Below are 14,770 nucleotides of genomic sequence, written 5' to 3' on the forward strand. Positions count from 1 at the left end.
GGGAGACATGCAGTTAGCAAGATCAGAAGAGCAGTTAGCATGAAAATAGCGGTAGAAGACAGCTAGATATGCAACATTGCGGCGGTGAGAGAGGGGCTGAAGACAGTCAGTTAGAGGAGAGGAGTTGATGAGACGAAAAGCTTTTGATTCCACCCTGTCTAGAAGAGCAGTATGAATGGAACCCCCACCAGACATGTGAAGCATACTCTATACATGGACGGATAAGGCCCTTTTACAGAGTTAGCAGCTGGGGGAGTGAGAAAAACTGGCGGAGAAGTCTGTTAATAGATTTAGGAGAAGAATAGTGACCGTTTACCACAGCAGCAATAGAACGGTCAGAAAGGAAACTTGAGATGAAGTTACAGAGAGAAGGAAAGAAGCCGTAGGAGGGTAGTTTGGAGATCAAAGCTTTGTGCCAGACTCTATAAAAAGCTTTTGATATGTCCAAGGCAACAGCAAAAGTTTTACCAAAATCTCTAAAAGAGGATGACCAAGACTCAGTAAGGAAAGCCAGAAGATCACCAGTAAAGCGGCCTTGATGGAACCCATACTGGCGATCAGATAGAAGGTTGTGAAGTGATAGATGTTTAAGAATCTTCCTGTTGAGGATAGATTCAAAAACTTTAGATAGGCAGGAAATTAAAGCAATAGGACGGTAGTTTGAGGGATTAGAACGGTCACCCTTTTTAGGAATAGGTTGAATGTAGGCAAACTTCCAGCAAGAAGGAAAGGTAGATGTTGACAGACAGAGCTGAAAGAGTTTGACTAGGCAAGGTGCAAGCACGGAGGCACAGTTTCGGAGAACAATAGGAGGGACCCCATCAGGTCCATAAGCCTTCCGAGGGTTTAGGCCAGCGAGGGCATGGAAAACATCATTACGAAGAATTTTAATACATGGCATGAAGTAGTCAGAGGGTGGAGGAGAGGGAGGAACAAGCCCAGAATCGTCCAAGGTAGAGTTTTTAGCAAAGGTTTGAACGAAGAGTTCAGCTTTAGAAACAGATGTGATAGCAATGGTGCCATCTGGTTGAAATAAAGGAGGGAAAGAAGAAGAAGCAAAGTTATTGGAGATATTTTTGGCTAGATGCCAGAAGTGTTTATTCATGTCGGGTCGGCAGGTGAGCTTTGACAGGAAGAAAAAGCCAATTTTGTGTTTCTAGTCTCCTCTCATATGACATTACGTAGGCGATATCAACTGCGCTGAAGAGATATTGGGTTCGCTAAAGCTGACCTGCGTGGCCCACTGGAGGTCTGATGAGACTTAGTGCAGGGAAATTACATGTTTGTTTTGGAAGGTGAAGCTGAAATCTGAATGTTGTTATTTCGATTCCCTGGAAGGTGAATGCATCAACAATACTGAAACTTTTTTTAGGATTCCCTTCCAAACAGAATTCCGATTTCTTCATAAATGTCATAACTGAATTAATGAAATTCTCAGACACTAACATTTTACAATTTCAAAGTGGCCATATTAACTTCTCTGACATTTCTTTTTTTTTTTTTCCTCACGAATGCCAAACCGACTATTCTTCCATACTCACAATCTCACATAAAGCGAGGCTGAGGGGTAATGCTCTGCCTAGCTGCATTGATTATTCCCGCGTGTTCGTAACAGTTGCCTAAAAAATTGTCCCGTCCTCTGTTGTCTGGCTGGTGTCCCCGCTGACTTCCAAATTTGACGACTCGTTCCGGTGTTCGCTCTTCATGAATGGCATTTGTTTCCTGCTTCTGTCAGTGTACGAGTGATGAGTATCAAGCGGCATCAGCAAACACTGCAATAGCAATACATTTTGTCTCTGAATACGTCAATAGCCAATCACGTTTTTCCTTCAAACGCTCCAATAGCAATACCGACAACTCAGTGACGTATTAGCAGAACACGAATAACAAATATGATTCTCTCCATCTGGACTGAGGCGGTGAGTCCTGCGTGCGTAAACAAAGGGCAGGCGAAGGGATGGGGTGGAGGGCGATATGAACGACCAAGAGGGAAAGGGAAAGACGTGGCCATTACGAGGAAAAATTTAAAGACACTTATCCTCCAGTTTTGGATAACCATTCTGGCTTTCTCTCTGGGGACTGGCATTGTCGGTGGATCTTTTCCCTTTCTTCCTTTTTTGATACTCTAAGCCAGTGCTCCTCTTACATAAAAAAAAAAAAAAATATATATATATATATATATATATATATATATATATATATATATATATATATATATATATATATATATATATATATATATATATATATATATACGAGTATATATATATATATATATATATATATATATATATATATATATATATATATATATATATATATATATATATATATATATATATATATATATAAAATATCGCTAATAAAGGAGAGGAGAAGGACGAGGACGAGGACGAAAACCGAGGACTAAAACGACAACAACGACGACGATAGCAAGACGGCGAACGGAAATCAGCAGTGAACCCACGCCGCCCACACCCTGGCCATCAAAGCACGCCACAACAATACGGGCCAAAAAGGCTCATTACACTCATAGGGACGTAAACAGGGACACTAAAAGGAAGGGAGCGTGGAAGGGAAAGAGAGAGAGAGAGAGAGAGAGAGAGAGAGAGAGAGAGAGAGAGAGAGAGAGAGAGAGAGAGAGAGAGAGAGAGAGAGAGAATATATGTATTGAAGCGTATATTAAAGCTTTACACAAGTTCACAAACGCCTGGAGAGGAATTCAGTGGAGAGACTCTCTCTCTCTCTCTCTCTCTCTCTCTCTCTCTCTCTCTCTCTCTCTCTCTCTCTCTCTCTCTCTCTCTCTCTGTGTGTGTGTGTGTGTGTGTGTGTGTGTGTGGTGTGTGTGTGTGTGTGTTGACCTTCCTTCCTACCTGTTCTCTTCTGTGTCTTCCCTCCTCCTCACCTCTACTATATATTCCCAGGTGTGCTGATGATTAATTTACTGATGATTAATTTACCTGTTTCTCTCTCAGACACGGCAATCTCTCACTGTCTCTCCCTCCCACACCCCATTCCTAACACACATCCTTTCCTCCTGTTCTCTCTCTCTCTCTCTCTCTCTCTCTCTCTCTCTCTCTCTCTCTCTCTCTCTCTCTCTCTCTCTCTCTCTCTCTCTCTCTCTCTCTCTCTCTCTTATTTCATTTCATTTATCATTTTATAAACGTCACGTAGGTGTCTACACAATCATGTGTGTGTGTGTGTGTGTGTGTGTGTGTGTGTGTGTGCGTGTGTGTGTGTGTGTGTGTGTGTGTGTGTGTGTATGTGTGTTTATGAAGCATACACGATGCACTTAAATAACACAACAACAAAAATAAAGGAAAAACAATAAACGAGCAAACTTAAACTTTGCCCCATTAAGACAAATTAAATAAAAAAAAAAGTTAAAAAGAAAAGTCAAACAGAAAACGGATACCTAAAACTAATTATTAATAGAAAAAAAAAAGAGAAAAAAAATTAATGACAAAAAAAGTGACATCTCTCCGAAACGAACAGGAACAAAGAGCAGCAAGAGTCTTTACGGTACAAGTTCCAGTGGTATCGCCGCTGAGCAAGACTACCGAACGAACTGCGACCATTTGAGAGAGAAAAGCGCCAGAAGGAGCCCAGCGAAATTTGCTCCCTTGCTTCGTAGGAGCGGCAGCGCTGGGCGGGGTAGAAGGCGGTTGTGGTGATCCGCGTTATTGAGATGTAGAGTAAGCAGGAAAAGAAGGACAGTCCGTCACGGGGGGCGAAGAGCGTGGGGAAAGGCGACTGTTTTTTTTTTTTTTTTTTATGTAGGAAGGACACTGGCCAAGGGCAACAAAAATCTAATAAAAAAAATGCTCACTGAAATGCCAGTCCCATAAAAGGGTCAAAGCAGTGGTCAAAAATTGGTGGATAAGTGTCTTGAAACCTCCCTCTTGAAGGAATTCAAGTCGTAGGAAGGTGGAAATACAAAAGCAGGCAGGGAGTTCCAGAGTTTACCAGAGAAAAAGATGAATGATTGAGAATACTGGTTAACTCTTGCGTTAGAGAGGTGGACAGAATAGGGGTGAGAGAAAGAAGAAAGTCTTGTGCAGCGAGGCCACGGAAGGAGGGGAGGCATGCAGTTAGCAAGATCAGAAGAGCAGTTAGCATGAAAATAGCGGTAGAAGACAGCTAGATATGCAACATTGCGGCGGTGAGAGAGAGGCTGAAGACAGTCAGTTAGAGGAGAGGAGTTGATGAGACGAAAAGCTTTTGATTCCACCCTGTCTAGAAGAGCAGTATGAGTGGAATCCCCCCAGACATGTGAAGCATACTCCATACATGGACGGATAAGGCCCTTGTACAGAGTTAGCAGCTGGGGGGGTGAGAAAAACTGGCGGAGACGTCTTAGAACACCTAACTTCATAGAAGCTGTTTTAGCTAGAGATGAGATGTGAAGTTTCCTGTTCAGATTATAAGTAAAGGACAGACCGAGGATGTTCAGTGTAGAAGAGGGGGACAGTTGAGTGTCATTGAAGAAGAGGGGATAGTTGTCTGGAAGGTTGTGTCGAGTTGATAGATGGAGGAATTGAGTTTTTGAGGCATTGAACAATACCAAGTTTGCTCTGCCCCAATCAGAAATTTTAGAAAGATCAGAAGTCAAGCGTTCTGTGGCTTCCCTGCGTGATATGTTTACCTCCTGAAGGGTTGGACGTCTATGAAAAGACGTGGAAAAGTGCAGGGTGGTATCATCAGCGTAGGAGTGGATAGGACAAGAAGTTTGGTTTAGAAGATCATTAATGAATAATAAGAAGAGAATGGGTGACAGGACAGAACCCTGAGGAACACCACTGTTAATAGATTTAGGAGAAGAACAGTGACCGTCTACCACAGCAGCAATAGAACGGTCAGAAAGGAAACTTGAGATGAAGTTACAGAGAGAAGGATAGAAACCGTAGGAGGGTAGTTTGGAAATCAAAACTTTGTGCCAGACTCTATCAAAGGCTTTTGATATGTCCAAGGCAACAGCAGAAGTTTCACCAAAATCTCTAAAAGAGGATGACCAAGACTCAGTAAGGAAAGCCAGAAGATCACCAGTAGAGCGGCCTTGACGGAACCCATACTGGCGATCAGATAGAAGGTTGTGAAGTGATAGATGTTTAAGAATCTTCCTGTTGAGGATAGATTCAAAAACTTTAGATAAGCAGGAAATTAAAGCAATAGGACGGTAGTTTGAGGGATTAGAGCGGTCACCCTTTTTAGGAACAGGTTGAATGTAGGCAAACTTCCAGCAAGAAGGAAAGGTAGATGTTGACAGACAGAGCTGAAAGAGTTTGACTAGGCAAGGTGCAAGCACGGAGGCACAGTTTCGGAGAACAATAGGAGGGACCCCATCACGTCCATAAGCCTTCCGAGGGTTTAGGCCAGCGAGGGCATGGAAAACATCATTGCGAAGAATTTTAATACGTGGCATGAAGTAGTCAGAGGGTGGAGGAGAGGGAGGAACAAGCCCAGAATCGTCCAAGGTAGAGTTTTTACCAAAGGTTTGAGCAAAGAGTTCAGCTTTAGAAATAGATGTGATAGCAGTGGTGCCATCTGGTTGAAGTAGAGGAGGGAAAGAAGAAGCAAAGTTATTGGAGATATTTTTGGCTAGATGCCAGAAATCACGAGGGGAGTTAGATCTTGAAAGGTTTTGACATTTTCTGTTAATGAAGGAGTTTTTGGCTAGTTGGAGAACAGACTTGGCATGGTTCCGGGCAGAAATATAAAGTGCATGAGATTCTGTTGATGGAAGGCTTAAGTACTTTTGTGGGCCACCTCTCTATCATGTATAGCACGAGAACAAGCTGTGTTAAACCAAGGTTTAGACTTCAGAAGGTTTAGGACGAGAAAAAGAGTGAGGAATGTACGCCTCCATGCCAGACACTATCACCTCTGTTATGCGCTCAGCACACAAAGACGGGTCTCCGACACGGAAGCAGTAGTCATTCCAAGGAAAATCAGCAAAATACCTCCTCAGGTCCCTCCAACTAGCAGAGGCAAAACGCCAGAAGCACCTTCGCTTAGGGGGATCCTGAGGAGGGGTTGGAGTGATAGGACAAGATAAAGATATGAGATTGTGATCGGAGGAGCCCAACGGAGAAGAAAGGGTGACAGCATAAGCAGAAGGATTAGAGGTCAGGAAAAGGTCAAGAATGTTGGGTGTATCTCCAAGACGGTCAGGAATACGAGTAGGGTGTTGCACCAATTGCTCTAGGTCATGGAGGATAGCAAAGTTGTAGGCTAGTTCACCAGGATGGTCAGTGAAGGGAGAGGAAAGACAAAGCTGGTGGTGAACATTGAAGTCTCCAAGAATGGAGATCTCTGCAAAAGGGAAGAGGGTCAGAATGTGCTCCACTTTGGAAGTTAAGTAGTCAAAGAATTTCTTATAGTCAGAGGAGTTAGGAGAGAGGTATACAGCACAGATAAATTTAGTATGAGAGTGACTCTGTAGTCGTAGCCAGATGGTGGAAAACTCGGAAGATTCAAGAGCGTGGGCACGAGAGCAGGTTAAGTCATTGCGCACATAAACGCAGCATCCAGCTTTGGATCGAAAATGAGGATAGAGAAAGTAGGAGGGAACAGAAAAGGGGCTACTCTCAGTTGCCTCAGACACCTGAGTTTCAGTGAGGAAAAGAAGATGAGGTTTAGAAGAGGAGAGGTGGTGTTCTACAGATTGAAAATTAGATCTTAGACCGCGAATGTTGCAGAAGTTAATGAAGAAAAAGTTGAGGGGGGGTGTCAAGACACTTAGGGTCGTCGACAGAAAGGCAGTCCGACCTGGGGACATTTATGGTCCCCCTCCCCAGATGGTAACTCCGAGGCTGGTGTAGGAGTCGCCATGATGATTTTAAAATTTTTGAGTGAAAGGTGTGTGTGTTATTAGGTGCTTGTAGTTTTGTGAGGAGGAAGAGAGTTGTCTTTAGAGGGCAGGCTGTGACTGCCCCCTTGTGTTGTGAGACTCAAAGGGAAACGTTCAGTGAGGTCACAGCTGGGTTTAATGATAAGTTCACAGCACCCCCTGAACAGTGCTTTAGACCTCACTGGGAGTAATTATCGTTTCGGCAGGTGTCTACTGCCTCCTCCTCTGAGGAGAATGTTATGTACGTAATTGAAATATTTCTTACTAGTAACAACGGTGATTCCTGTTAATGATCACTAACGTTGCAGTTTGAAAAATGCCTGATCTATTCATCTGCAACACAATAATTAGCACTAATCAAACAATTCTGTGTAAACCATAGATTTATTCTGCTGGAGACGTACTACCTTGAAGAAACTAACAGCTTATGACCGATTCATCTATAACATTATACTTTTCACAAACCAAAGCATGTGAAACCAGCGACTTCTCTTTTGTACAGGACATAACAACGTGACGGAAGCAACAGCAGGTATTGTGAAAGAAATGTGCTATAAATACTTCCATTACACGGTGAACGACTTTCCTGCCTCACTCACGGCAACTGCTTTCACCTGTGATTCAATGAGTATTAATTCCATAGGTTACTGAACTCCTTACACAACTTATTCCTATCACTGCGAGTTATCTACCAAAGAGGAAGTTCCAACGACATGAAATAACATAAGTGGCCACCAATCTCCCCTACTCAGGTCTTCACGCTGTCTGCCGAGACGAACTGAGGGCTGCGAGCCTCTGTGTAAGACTTGCAAGTGTCAGCAGTAAAGAAGAGGCAGGCAAGAAGCAATACAATAATATGTATGAGATGCGGGCACTTCATCTTCCTCGTAAGGTTCGCCAGCCCGCAAACAACAGGAAACACTGCAGATCCAGATTGTGAGGCAACAGTCCGTCTGACGTATGTGGCGGAGTGTGCAGTCAAGGGCAAGTCTGTATTAGGTATACAAGACGAAACCAACAACACAACCTCGGGAAACATACACACATACACATACACACACACACACACACACACACACACACACATACACACACACACACACACACACACACACACACACACACACACACAAGAGAAAGACAAAAGTTCCGACACACACACACACACACAAAGAAAACAAAACACCCTAAAAAACAAAATGATGATCAATATACGAAGATTGAGTCAGTAAGGGAGAGTTACAGTCACAGTTACACGACAAACAACAACTGTGAGACGGCGTCCGACACCTGGGCGGAGGCGGACAGGTGTACCAACCAGCCTAAACAAGGACGCAGCAGGGGAAGGAGAAAGATTGTGGGAAGCAAAGTAAACGACGAGGCGGATTGAACAGATGGATTCCAAAAGGTGCTCGCCTCGCACTCAGCCTAGACAGACTTAGTGGCGGGACAAGGGACGGTGTAACTAACCTACAACTGTTATTGGTGTTGTAGAGAAAATTAACACAGATAAGTTGGAAAGGTAGTATGGAAACTCAGATTTAATATTCTCTTAATATGCTTTCAATTATAGGTCTCTTTAGACTTCAGGAGCACAGACAAAGTTTTCATATGTCTCTTCCTACACACAGAGTAATCGGTGATATAACAACGAACTCCTCCGCCCACAAATCAAGTTTACTGGTGAGTTATTGAAAATATAGTAAATGCCTGATAAAAAAAAAAAAATATCCTGAATATGACAAATTAAGGATCAACAAGGGAAGAGTACCAAATATGACCAAACAACACCACCAACACCGTAGATACAAAACAGACACGCATTCACCAAAAATAAACAAGATTCTATACAACCATGAATAGCACGTTAAATAGAAAACGTGTTCACACATTGTACATGAAAAACAACCTACGCCAAACACACCATGCACCTGTTTTCGATCACCATCAAAGACGCTGCCCACACGCGTGACGTCACCTTGCCAGACACATCGAAGGGAATGTGACCCAAGATTGGACCAGCAGCAAATACACGTGTCATTTCCCTTAAGAGACTCGGGGAAACATGAGCCTCCAAAAGACAATGAAGTGAACCAAGAGAGAGAGAGAGAGAGAGAGAGAGAGAGAGAGAGAGAGAGAGAGAGAGAGAGAGAGAGAGAGAGAGAGAGAGACAGAGAAACTTTAAGGAAGAAAAAGAACAGGAAAGTAACTGAAAAAAAACAACTTATCGGAATAGTAAAGCGAGGAGATAAATTCCAGAGAAGAAAGGGAGGAGGAAAAGAGGAAATGAAGGGAAAACCAGAGAAAAAAGGAGAAACGAAAAGAAATGGAGGAAAAACAAAAGGAAAAGAAGAGGAAAAGAGGGAAAAAAGAGTAAATGAAAGGAAAGGAAATGGTGAAGTGAAAAGAAAGCAAAGACAGAAAAAGGAAATGAAGGAAAAATTTAAATAGAAACGAAAGGAAATTAAGGATAAACAAGATGAAAAATAAATGAGAAACGAAAGGAGAGGAAAGAGAAACGAAAGGAAGAGGAAACGAAAGAGGAAGGAAGAAGAACGAAAGGAGAGGAAAGGAAATATGGAGAGAAAAGTATAGCATGGAGAGGCAGCAGTGTGGCGTGGGACTAATTGGTTGATTAGCCTTCATTATTGCATCGTGGACCTGAAACATGAAGGTCACCGAGGAATTGTCACTGTGCCAATAAAATGTATTACTTTTTCCTATGAATTGTCCGCACGAAGCTGCTGGTGAAGAGAAGACAGTACTGCCATTACATTAATGAAACAGTGCAACACACACACACACACACACACACACACACACACACAGAATTCCCCTGAATCCGATAACTATGGCGATATCGTTCCCACATTCGTCAAATAAATGCATCGGGGAAATAATGAACGGGAAACAGTTTGCACTTCTATTCACCAAAAGGTTTAATGAAGTGAAAATCAAAACTCTATTGCCTTCAGAGCGTCCAATCTAGCGTGATCTTTCATAAACATTAATATATCATACTTACAGGTGAAGGAGCACTGCCAGTCATTATCAGGCTGGCATCCTGTTAAATATACTGTTTACCTTGTTAGCGTTTGGTGAAATTTGAAGGCAGCGAGGTGATGCGCAGGTAATGACAACCCTGATGGCCGCTTGTCAGGTCTGCAGGTCATTTCGTCTCATTTCCAGCATTCTAATTGTTATCTGTGGACATTCAAACGATTCCACATTGACCTACGAAAGCAGCAATTAGTGAGCTGAGCACTGTAAAATTTTATGAGGCAATATAGCCTGGACTATTAAAGTCCAGGCTATATTGGTGGAATATTTGGGCCAATTTCGAGTTACAGAATCGTAAGAATTGTGCAAAATGTACTTATTAATTACTGCGGTGTAAAATAAAAAGTTTTGTAAATGATTAGATTTTGAGTAACATTTGGGGCAATTTCGAGTTACAGAAATGTAAGAACTGCGCAAAGGGTATTTGCTTGTCGTAATGTATAATGATAAAAAAAAAAAAAAAAAAACGATTTTGCAAATAATCCAGGTAATTTTGGAGGCAATATTTGGGAAAATATCGAGTTAAAAAAACCGCAAGGACTCAGCGAAATGTACTTATGTAATACTGTCATGTAAAAAAGTCTTTGCAAATAACCAATGTCATATTTATGGTAACATACGCTGCGATTCTCAGATAAACAATGGTAAAAACGAATAAATTGTCACTTAAATAAAAAAAAAATATATATATATATATATATAAATATATATATATATATATATATATATATATATATATATATATATATATATATATATATATATATATATATATATATATATATATATATATATATATATATATATATATATATATATATATATATATATATATATATATATATATATATATATATATATATATATATATATATATATTTAGGTACAAGTCATACGTGCTTTACATAAAGACAATTGATACAAAATCGCTACGATTTTTCATCCATGGATGGACTGAAATTCAAAAAGTGATGGTCACACGAGGAAAAGAAAAAGACCTGACACAAAAAGAAATAAATCTGCCGAGTGTTCTGAAAATTCGAAGGTTATCGTTTTAAAAGAATGCAGCCCAGTAATTAGTGAATGGTTCTCAGAGCAATGCACTAGTAATGGCTGCTTGCTAAACTTACTGCAGTGCAGGCTATGATGCCCGATCTGGCAGGGTTAATTGCCTCATTAGAGAGAGAGAGAGAGAGAGAGAGAGAGAGAGAGAGAGAGAGAGAGAGAGAGAGAGAGAGAGAGAGAGAGAGAGAGAGAGAGAGAGAGAGAGAGAGAGAGAGAGAGAGAACAAATACACAAACAAAGAGGGATGCAATGAATGAATGCATAAATGAAATGAATGATAGATGATAAAAAAGGACATATGAGAATTATTACCATATCGAGGCTTTAAAATCCATAAAAGCTTCAACCCCAAAACTTTAAAAAGGGAATAAAAATGAGTAAAAAATGTCACGATACGCAGGACAACCAATAAATACCAAGCTCAACAACAAACCAATTCACAAAACAACATACACTAATAATTAAAAGTATTTTATTTTCTGGCTGGGATTATATTCAACACAGACAAAACACACACACACACACACACACAAGGAAAATAAACGCAAAAACGCAAAATAGGAAAAAAATGGTTGCAATTGGGTTAAGTTTACTGGTGTGTGTGTGTGTGTGTGTGTGTGTGTGTGTGTGTGTGTGTGTGTGTGTGTGTGTGTGTGCTATTCATATTCATCCTTACATATAATTTACAATCCGCTAAAAGAGTACATAATCATTTCCTTTTCATGCTCTCTCTCTCTCTCTCTCTCTCTCTCTCTCTCTCTCTCTCTCTCTCTCTCTCTCTGAATGTCAGGTCATGCTGAAATGAGAGAGGTGAGGTCGAGGCGAGTAGAGAGGGAGGGGAGAGGATGGTAGGGGACGAGATGAGGGGATTAGGTGAAGTAAATGTTGATGAATTGTATAAATATTTCGTAGATAAAGTTCATACAGGTATGGTCAGTTAGCAAATATCCCGTATAGAACAATAAGATCACAAAAAAATGACCCTAAATGGATGACTGCTAGGTTAAAGCATTATATAGGGCGTAAGAGAAGTATATATAAGAGATTAAGGGCAGGTGAAGAAGTTTTAAGGACACAATATAATGAATTAGTTAGAACAGTCAGGAAGTTAACGAGGAAAGCTAAGGACAATTATGAATTAAAGGTAGCCAGCCAGGCGAAGACGGACCCCAAGGGATTTTATCAGCTATACAGGACGAAAAATAAGGATACTGTAGATCCATTAAACGCAGCAGATGGGGAGCTGGTTAGTTCTGGGGAGGAAATTAGTAAACTTCTGAATGATTATTTTTTAACTGTCTTCACCCAGGAAAACATGCAGGATATGCCAGATAGTGAACAGGTGTTTAGAGCAGATGAGAATGAGAAGCTGACAGATATTTCCATAACTAGGGAGATAGTGGAACAGGAGATAGATAGGAAAAAAAGTTCAAGACACCAGGACCTGATGAAATATATCCCAGAGTACTTAAGGAATGTAAAGAGATTATTAGTGAGCCGTTAGTTTCTGTCTTTAGGAAATCACCTGAGTCAGATGAGGTACCAGTAATGTGGAGGCAGGCTAATGTAGTACCCATCTTTAAGAAAGGAGATAAAACTTTAGCGTCTAATTATAGACCTGTCAGCTTAACTTCAGTTGTAGGTAAAATGTTAGAGTCAATAATAGCCAGGAACATTAGGGAACATTTAGACAAACATAACTTGATAAATCAGTCACAGCATGGCTTCACGAAGGGGAAGTCTTGCCTGACAAACTTGTTAAGCTTTTACAGTAAGGTGTACGAGGCAGTAGATAATGGTGATAGTTATGATATCTTATATCTGGACTTTAGTAAAGCATTTGACAAGGTGCCCCATCAAAGGCTCCTGAGAAAGGTTAGGGCGCACGGGATAGATGGGAAGGTGTTAGGTTGGATAGGATCATGGCTTGGTAACAGGCGACAGAGAGTGGTAATAAACGGCTCGAAATCCGAGTGGGGTCATGTAATTAGCGGGGTGCCACAGGGATCAGTATTAGGGCCATTGTGATTTCTAATATATATATCAATGACTTGGATAGTAGAATTAGTAGTGATGTTAGTAAATTTGCGGATGACACAAATATAGGTAGATTGATTAGGTCAGAATCGGATGCCATCGCCTTGCAGGCAGATTTAGATAGAATGAATGAATGGACGGATAGATGACAAATGCAATTTAATATCAATAAATGCAAAGTGCTTAGCGTAGGTAGAAGAAACCCACACAATAGGTACACAATAAACAACCAAACTCTGGTAGGTACAGGGTATGAGAAAGATTTAGGAGTTATAGTTAGCTCTGAACTCCGTCTAGGGAAACAATGCATAGAAGCCAGAAACAAGGCAAATAGGGTACTAGGATTCATTTTTTAGGAGTGTTAAAAGTAGAAGGCCGGAAGTAATATTAAAGTTATACTTGGCGCTGGTCAGACCTCATCTAGACTACGCTGTGCAGTTCTGGTCCCCACATTACAGGAATGATATAGGTCTATTAGAATCAGTACAGAGGAGAATGACTAAAAGGATACAGGGGATGAGGAGTATTCCTTACGAGGCGAGGTTGAAGCTGTTAAATTTACATTCTTTAGAGAGACGTAGGTTAAGAGGGGACCTGATAGAAGTCTTTAAGTGGTATAAGGGTTATAACAAGGGAGATGTAGGCAAAATTCTTTGGATCAGCAACCAGGGTAGAACAAGAAATAACGGGTTCAAGCTTAAAAAATTTAGGTTTAGGAAGGAGATAGGAAAAAATTGGTTCTCAAATAGAGTGGTAGATGAGTGGAACGGACTTAGTAATCATGTAGTTAGTGCTAGGACACTAGAGAGCTTTAAGAGAAGATTAGACAAGTTTATGGATGGGGATAACAGATGGAAATAGGTAGGTATATTTCATACAGGGACTGCCACGTGTAGGCCTGGTCGCTTCTTGCAGCTTCCCTTATTTCTTATGTTCTTATGTTCTTATGAGAGAGAGAGAGAGAGAGAGAGAGAGAGAGAGAGAGAGAGAGAGAGAGAGAGAGAGAGAGAGAGAGAGAGAGAGAGAGAGAGAGAGAGAGAGAGAGAGAGAGTCTGACACGCCTCCGCACGGGGGATGCTCCGAGGATCAGTAATTCCCATGTGGTCTAGTGGCTAGGATACCTGGTTTTCATCCAGGAGGCCCGGGTTCGATTCCCGGCATGGGAAAGCAAAGATTTAGGGTTATAACAAGGGGGGAACATAAGTAAAATTCTTAGGATCAGCAACCAGGACAGAACAAGAAATAACGGGTTCAAGCTTGAGAAATTTAGGTTTAGGAAAGAGATAGGAAGAAATTGGTTCTCAAATAGAGTGGTAGATGAGAGGAACGGACTCGGTAATCATGTTGTTAGTGCTAAGACATTAAGGAGCTTTAAGAGAAGATTAGACGGGTTTATGGATGGGGATGATAAGTGGAAATAGGTAGGTATATTTCATACTGGGACTGCCACGTGTAAGCCTGGTCGCTTCTTGCAGCTTCCCTTATTTCTTATGTCTTTATGTAAACCCCAAACACCATCAAACACCTCTCTCTCTCTCTCTCTCTCTCTCTCTCTCTCTCTCTCTCTCTCTCTCTCTCTCTCTCTCTCTCTCTCTCTCTCTCTCTCTCTCTCTCGTTTCAGGTCCACTGCCACAAATCACCTTAACACAAGTGGGCCAAACTCTCAGCGGCGCCCATCCATTCAGTGCCAGTGTCCGCGAGTGATGGATGGCTGGAAGGTTCCTGACTACACTCACCAAACCCTAACCAAACTCCAAA

General features: G+C 41.3%; 1 non-coding gene across 1 annotated transcript; it reads left to right on the top strand.

Annotated features, from left to right (window-relative positions):
* The first annotated feature begins 14,106 nt into the window (after positions 1-14,106).
* Trnae-uuc (transfer RNA glutamic acid (anticodon UUC)) lies at positions 14,107-14,178 on the top strand. The gene has a single exon. It is a non-coding gene; the product is annotated as a tRNA-Glu (tRNA).
* Positions 14,179-14,770: the final 592 nt, after the last annotated feature.

The sequence above is a fragment of the Scylla paramamosain genome, unplaced genomic scaffold, assembly GCF_035594125.1.
Source record: "Scylla paramamosain isolate STU-SP2022 unplaced genomic scaffold, ASM3559412v1 Contig108, whole genome shotgun sequence".
NCBI lineage: Eukaryota > Metazoa > Arthropoda > Malacostraca > Decapoda > Portunidae > Scylla > Scylla paramamosain.